This window comes from Gavialis gangeticus, unplaced genomic scaffold (assembly GCF_001723915.1).
Source record: "Gavialis gangeticus isolate Ggan-Ray unplaced genomic scaffold, GavGan_comp1, whole genome shotgun sequence".
Classification (NCBI taxonomy): Eukaryota; Metazoa; Chordata; order Crocodylia; family Gavialidae; genus Gavialis; species Gavialis gangeticus.
In genome coordinates, this window is record NW_017729011.1 from 13032137 (window position 1) to 13039527 (window position 7391).

Here is a 7391-nt window from a genome sequence, read left to right on the forward strand (position 1 = left end):
AAGCTGGCAGAAAGAGATGGTTTCTAAGACCAGTTGCTCTGTTCCACAGGTCTTGAGAAAGCAGACTGAAAAATGCTGGAAACATTTTCTGGACTGCATGACCCAAACTGGGTGGAAATCCCACATGTTGTTCCTTAGGGGCTGGGGACCACAAGCCTTGCAGAGTAGGAAGGACAGGGCTCCCCACTTGTCACTGTGGTCTGACAGGTGTTTGGCATTACTAGACTCACCTGGGAAGGAGTAACAGCCTGATTAAATAGCAGAGCAGTGACCTGAGGGGAAGCAAACTGCTGAGTTTGTGAGGAAGCTTAAGGAGAGCTGAATTATTTGGTAGTGGATCCAAGGCAAGGAAACCTAAGAGAGAAAACTGGAGAGAGGGCTGTGTTTGAAGGATTTTCTTGGCTGGGAAAGTTAAGCCTAGGGAAAAGGGCGGTGGGATTGTGAACTACAGGAAGGTAATCGATCTGGTCCCTAGAAGGATTGTCCAAGGGACAAAAAGCATGTGTCTGTGTGTGTGCTGGGCTAAATGCAATGGAGCCTCGAAAGGGGAAAAAACAGTTATATTCCCCTATGATGAGTGAGGCCTTGTCTATGTTAGAAAGCCCTGTCAACAGAGCTGCGTTGGCAAAGGTGTAGCTCTGCCAGTAAACCCCCAACTGTGGACATAGCTTAGGTCTGCATTTCTGTTGCCTGTGGCTGGTGTCACTCTGGGGGCAGAAATAATCCTTCTGCTGGCAGAGCGGTGTGTACCCCAGGCAACCTGGCTACCATGGAGCTGTTGTCGGTAAAGCGCTGGCAGCCTTGCATTGTAGGCCTAACCTGAGCGCTTTACTCCAGGAGGTGAGAAGGAAAGTGCATCAGGGTGCCTGTGGGATCCTCCCAGGGCAGAAGGAGGAGCCGCTTGTTTGCAGTTTGCTAGTACAAGTGCCAAAGCAAATGTGAGCTGCTTCCCTATCGCATATTCTCCAGTGCTAGGTTCAGCCAGGTTTCAGATCAGTCCATCGATTTGGTTGTTAGCACTGCTTTTTGTGATGCTGTTTTTCCAGTGCTCCAAGCAACTGCTTTTCAAATGACTAGGATGAAATTCCAAAGGACTCCTAAATTGGCTTAACGTGGATCCAATGCCCTTAAGTGAGCTACATCAGCTTAACTGGGCTTGCATCTTTGAAACCCACCAGGCCCAGCCGTTGTGCCTCACTGCAACAAAAAGTGAAAGCCTCCAAGACGAGAGGGGACTGGAAATAAAACCAAACATCTGAGCACCTGTCTCAAGGCAAAAAAAAGTGTTTCTATCCACTTTACTAAAGGGTGGGGGAAGCCAATTAAATTGGTGGAAAGCAGCAAGTCTGCAATGTATGACTTCAGAGATACCTTGAAGACCTTCTTCCTGACCCTCTGTATGATCCTTAGGCTGGCCGTAGGTATAGATAGCAATGTGATCTGGTCTCCATCCACCACAATAGGTTTCAGGTCAGAGGTGGCACAATGGTGTTTTAAAGGCTTATCCAAAAATATTAATGCTGGAATCTGACTCTGACAGTCCCATTTTAAATGTATCCTCTGTGTTAAGCCTAATGTTTTACACTTGTTTTAATTCCTTATTCTTCGGATACAGTATTGTATGTTGGATCTATCTACTGTGCACAGTAATTATTCATAAGTATAAGAGTTTACAACAGTGTTCTTGAAGGAAGTTCCCCCTTTCCTCTCTCTCTTTCCCCATGCTCTTAAGCTCATTAGCTTAAAAGTTTTGATGGTTTTGAATTTATGGGGAGTGTGGAATGCTTTGGGATAAAAGGCACAACATATAAATGCGGAGATTACCTTAGGGTTGTTGGTTGTAGCTATCTATGTTGGTCTAAGAACCTAGGCAGACAATCACATTTACCCAAAGAATCTTATCTTTTATTAGACCGACTAAATAGTTGGAAAAATTGCTCTTTGCAAGCTTTCAAGTACAAATACGCTTCTTCGGGCAGAGGGAGAGTATGTTGTTGCTGTGCGCACTCTCCTGGGTGGACTGGAAGCCAGTATGCAAAATGCAGGTCTGTGAAAATGCATAGCAGTAGACGAGCCTACAAACTTCACTTAAATCTACTGGATACAAAAAATCATGCACTATATATTATAGACACTGGATTTATGGCACATTATACTGCTGGCCACCTGCTAACCCCAGGTAACTGGCCTGCATTTTACCAGCTACAGACTATCACCAGTTCAAATTCCCCCTTTCCCCACACCTCCACCTACCTGCCTCATACCTATTACTCACAGGGCCTCTGATCCTCACTGCTACACGCTTGCATTTTCACAGACCTGCATTTTGCATACTGGCTTCCTTTCCATACACAGCAACGACATATTCTTTCTCTCTGTCTGAAGAAAGATGTTTGTACCCAAAAGCTTGCATTGAACAGTTTGTTTCCAGCTATTTAGTTGGTCTAATAAAGGAAATTATCCTAGCAGACTTCAGGGTCATCAACTCGCCAACACACTTTGGAAACCCGGGGCAGGGGAGTTTTGAGGTGAATGGAAGAAAAAGAAAGTGGGAAGGTGGCACTTGTACCTGAGAGATGGAAATGATGATGGCAAAGAAAGATGATGCTGCTGTGAAATGGTGTGGGGCAGAGAGACGGTGTCTATACTAATAGAGCAGACAGTAGTGATGAAAAGTGGGACAGAGACTGGAGCAGATGTGGTGTTCCCCGAAAACCAGAACAAGGGTGAAGTGTGAAGTGAACTCGGAGAAGAAACATTGGGTCCCCAGAGTGAGATGATAGTGGAGAGCTACAGAGCAGAAAGTGAAAAACAGAAGCACAAAAGTAGCTTCCAAGAACATCCTTGTGAAGCCTGAGGATGTAAATTTATAGTAGCCTTTAGGCTTGATGCAGTAAGAGCTTTACATAAATGCAGTAAGAGGTGGCTCTTTCCAACAAAAATTTAGCTAAAGCCGTGTCTAAACTGCAGCTGGTATAAATGTGCCCAAGCTGGCGGCGCGGCCCCGGCACACTGAATGCAGCGTGGGTGAGCCACCCAGGTATCTACGTAGCTTCTTGGGAGGGCTTTGTAGCCTGCTCAGAGTACCAGGATGGTAAGGAGCTGAGTTGTTAGCAGTATCTGAGCTAGCTGCATTATACGTGTGTAGACCAGGTGCAGAAGCAGCAGCAGCCATTACACAGCCACATCTTGGAACAAACCAAGGAAGGGAGAGGAAAGCAAGGCACTGGGAGGCCAAGTGACTTGTTGCAGGTCGGTGAAATTGGAGCAGTAAACAGTGCAGCTCTCTGGAGTCGAGTGCCCAAGTCACTGAACCGCAGCACATGTGGGCTGATAGCCAGGGGAGAGACACTTTTGATTTGCTGTGTGAAAACATGTGTCAAAACCTACTTCTGTTTGCAGAGAAATTTTGGATTTGGAGAAACAAAATATTCAAAGTCATTAACAACCTCCCCCTCCTGCCCACCCACCCCCACCTGATTACCAGGCAAAAGAGTCTAGATTCACACAGCTCTGCGAAGTTGTTCCAAATATAACCACAAAGCACTGTTCTTAAGCCCATATTTATTACTATCCAAATCTAGTTTAAAAACAACTCTACAGGGGGTTTATGTTTAACCGCTGCACTAGATCAGAGAGAAAGGACATCTTATTCCAGGTAAAACTCTAATGTTGCACTGACCTCCAGTGGAATTCAAAGAAATATTTCAACTAGAAAAGCTTTCCATGGTCCCAAAGAGCCAATAGTTTCCTTTCTGTTGGGTTTTTTCCCCCCAGAGCTTTCTAAGGTTACCAAAGACAGACTTAAGGATTGAAGCACTCCTGACATGTTTATGATGCGGGAATGAAGCAATCTTTTCTCTCTCTCTTTTTTTGAATGAATAGCTTATTCACTGAAAATGCTGTTTTGCTTCAATGAAAACTATTTGCTGCATTCGGTTAATAGTTTCAGTCTGGAACAAATTCAAAACAGTCTGGTTTTCATTTTAGCAGCTCTCAAATGAAATAATTTTACTTGGTGTTAAAACAAAGTTTCAAGACTAAATTAGACTGGCTCTTTTTTTTCTCTCTCCCTTTAAAGCTAAAAAAAAACCCTGAAAACAAAATGTTCCACGTTGTATAAATCGCTTCGTCTGACCCAAAATGAAATTTCAATTTTTCTTTGGAGTGGCAAGAGCAATCCATTTAATGTTGCCTGAAAAGAAGCTTCCCTCCCCCACCCCATGTCAATCTGGCTGCCAAACCCCAATTACTGGTATTTGCACAGCTGTAATGTTCATGGCCACATGATCTTCCCTTTCTGCAGCAGGCAGTAGATCGGCAAGGTCACAGAGGTGATTGAAGAGCAAAGCTTCTCCTCTCTGCATGAAGTGATTGATTGTCCAGGCTGTACAGTGGAGTGGCATGCTGGTGATACCCACACGTTCCTTTTCCTATTCTGTCCAAATCAGAAAGAAAAGCACATGAAGCACCCAAGTGAATGACTCCTCCAGGACAGGTTGGGGAACAATATAAAGTCCTTGGTTCTTCTGTTAATGTATCGGGGCTCTGGTGAGGATCTGGGGCCCTCTTGCACTGTATACATGCATAATGAAAAGATGACCATGGGAACAAGCAGCTCACTATCCAAGTATCTAGAATTCAGTTTGGCTTCTGGTCCAACTTTTTCAGAAGCAGGCCCCTTCACTATGAAACACATTGAAGGGCCTTTCAAGGTTGCTCAGGAGTTTTCTCAGAAGACCAGTTACAGAAGTCTTGTTCAAACTTTGCAGTCTTCACTTCCTCTGTGCTGAGCAAAGAAGGGAGACAGAGACAAAACCTGGCTGGAAAAGAGTTATGGAGGAGAGAAGAACAAGAGGCCATAAAAGGATAAAAAGACGAGGTCTTGCACAATAAGATGGAAAACGTGCACTCCAGGAAAAGCATCTTATTGCAGCATGTAACTATACTCCACAACAGGACATCTTAAGTGCTGCTTATGTATTGTTGCTACTTCAGATTAAAACTGTAATGACACAGGATAAATTGTACATATAATTTTGACTACTTTATCTGCCCTCTGTCCACTTGGCCCATCTCTTCCAAAACTGCGCCTGAACCTGCCTTTAAAAATTTTAAAAACTGACTCTTTTCATTCCCCCAATGACATAGGCCAGGCTAATTAGGAGCAGGGATAATGAGATCCAAGACAGATCATATGCATCCCCGTATCGGTGACATATTGAAAGTCTAATGGCTTGCAACTGATCCCAATTAGAACGGGAGTCTTTATTCCGGAGACTCCCAGCTTTCAAATGCCAAATTGTACAACACTGTTTTGTAGTCCTCAAAGATCCTGAGATATCAGCCCCAAAATGCATCATTACTGTAGATAGAAACCCTTGCTCTGGCTATTTTCAGTAGCTTCTCTAAAAGTTAAGTTATGCTTATCCCATCAGTTTCTGAGTCCATTACATGTATGGTAAATAAAGTAAGGCCATAGTCCTGCAGTGGGCTCAAATCTTGATGAAACTTTACTTTCTTGTCAATTCCCAGTTGATTTGAAATAAGTTTTGATGAGCAACATTTGACCAGCTCTTGACACAGGAGCCCAGCCCAACCTTCTTACATTGGCTCTGTGCTGCCTGAAAGCAGGAATTGTCCATGGCCTTATGCCTAGAGCTCAATGAATACAAACCACTTCGGTTGGTTGGCTGAATTAACATTAGCAGGAAAAAAATTGAGCTCAGATTAAAATAATCCAGCTATACTGGAAGTTATTAAAAAAAACAGGGGTGGGGTATTGATTAGGACCTATCACAAATGTTGTATTGTAACCTTTTTTTTTTAAGATCAATTTTTAGATTACAAATATCGTTTCATAACATCTGACAAAGTAGGTTGTTGCTGACAAAAGCTCATGCCTTTCTAAACCAGTTAGTCCCTAAGGTGCCACCCTGCCCTACCTTCTGCCATTTTGAAATGAAGAACTTCTTGTTCTGACATTTTTCAAACTGTCAAGTGTCTTGACATTTCTGAAACAGAGTGTTTGTCAAATCAAAGTATTTTGTTTCAATATATTTCAGTTCTCCCCATTTTCTTCAGCTGAAACTATTTGCTGAATTTGATCCCAGATCATTAATATTCTTGTCCCTAAATGTCCTTTTTTTTCTAGTGAAGTTAGTATTAATAATATATATCTCTATATATCCCACAGTTCTACTCATGATGCCATATATTGCCCAGGTAGGCTCCAGAATCCAGTCCATACAAAGAGCAGAGAGAAGTATATTGCATGCTAGATTGCACTGCAGTTGTGGTGGGTGATCTCAGCTGCCATCAGAGTATCCCTGCCAGACACGGTGTCTGTGAGGCACGATTCCCTCCCTGTCTCCTGAGAGGTGGTAGCTGCCAGCAAATCACAGCAGTTCTCCTGCTATTTCCCAAGTCCTGATTACAATGGCGGGAGGCAAATCCCATTCCAGCACTCCACTGTCTGCTCATCTCGCCATTCCCCATCTGCCCACCTACCTGTATGTGCCAAAAGCCAAGGTGCAAGTATTCTGCAACTCTAAAAACAGTTCTTACACATCTTTAGGGCTCTGTGGCTCCAATCGCAACCTAAACCTGCTAATGCAGATGTCTGTCTATACACAGTTATGCTGTATACACAAGGGCACTCTTTTGTCAATTAGACACTTTTGAAAATCCCATCAGAGGCATAACAACATGGCCAGGCACCCAGGGCACCTGCCATGCATCAGGGCAGCAATAATTTCTGGTTGCTGTTGTGCCACAAGCACATCCATATGGCCACGGAGGCACCTGGTTTTCTGGCTTTTCCACCCCCTGCCAAGTCAGTACCTGGGATGCCTGCCCCGGTTGTTCCACCGCAGTTATGCTACTGCTGCCCCATAATGCATATGCTATGCAGAATATGAACTAAAGGAGAGACCATCTTTTTTCCCTGTTTGTACCCTGCCCAGGACAATGAAGCCCCAGTCTCTGCCCTAGCCTCCAAAACCCCTGCAATCCAAGTACTAGTAATAATATGCAACGCCACTGCAACGCCAGCATAGACAGAGAAAAGGTAGTTACAGTTTTTAGCATGGGGGAAAATAATTTCCTAACCTCATTTCAGCATCAGCTGAAATGTTACAGCTTCAGCTTAAAAAATAATGAAATAAAAAGCTTGATATAAATACCCAGCATGGGGCACTTCAGCAGTGGTGGAACCAGGGCAGCTCCCCCGGGCGCCGACTTGTTGGAGAAAGAGGTGGGGGAGCAGGGAAAAATGCTGTAGCAACAGACCTCTTATCGGCACTGTTAGTGACTGCTGCAGGTCACCACTGCCCCTGGGCAAGGCAACTGCCCGAGCACTTGGCCACATTATTAAACCACCACACTTCAGC

General features: G+C 44.2%; 1 long non-coding RNA gene across 1 annotated transcript; it reads left to right on the plus strand.

The window, feature by feature from the left end:
* The first annotated feature begins 298 nt into the window (after positions 1 to 298).
* Positions 299 to 5705, plus strand: LOC109293123. The gene is made up of 3 exons (XR_002096253.1): positions 299 to 455; positions 4307 to 4476; positions 4672 to 5705. It is a non-coding gene; the product is annotated as an uncharacterized LOC109293123 (long non-coding RNA).
* Positions 5706 to 7391: the final 1686 nt, after the last annotated feature.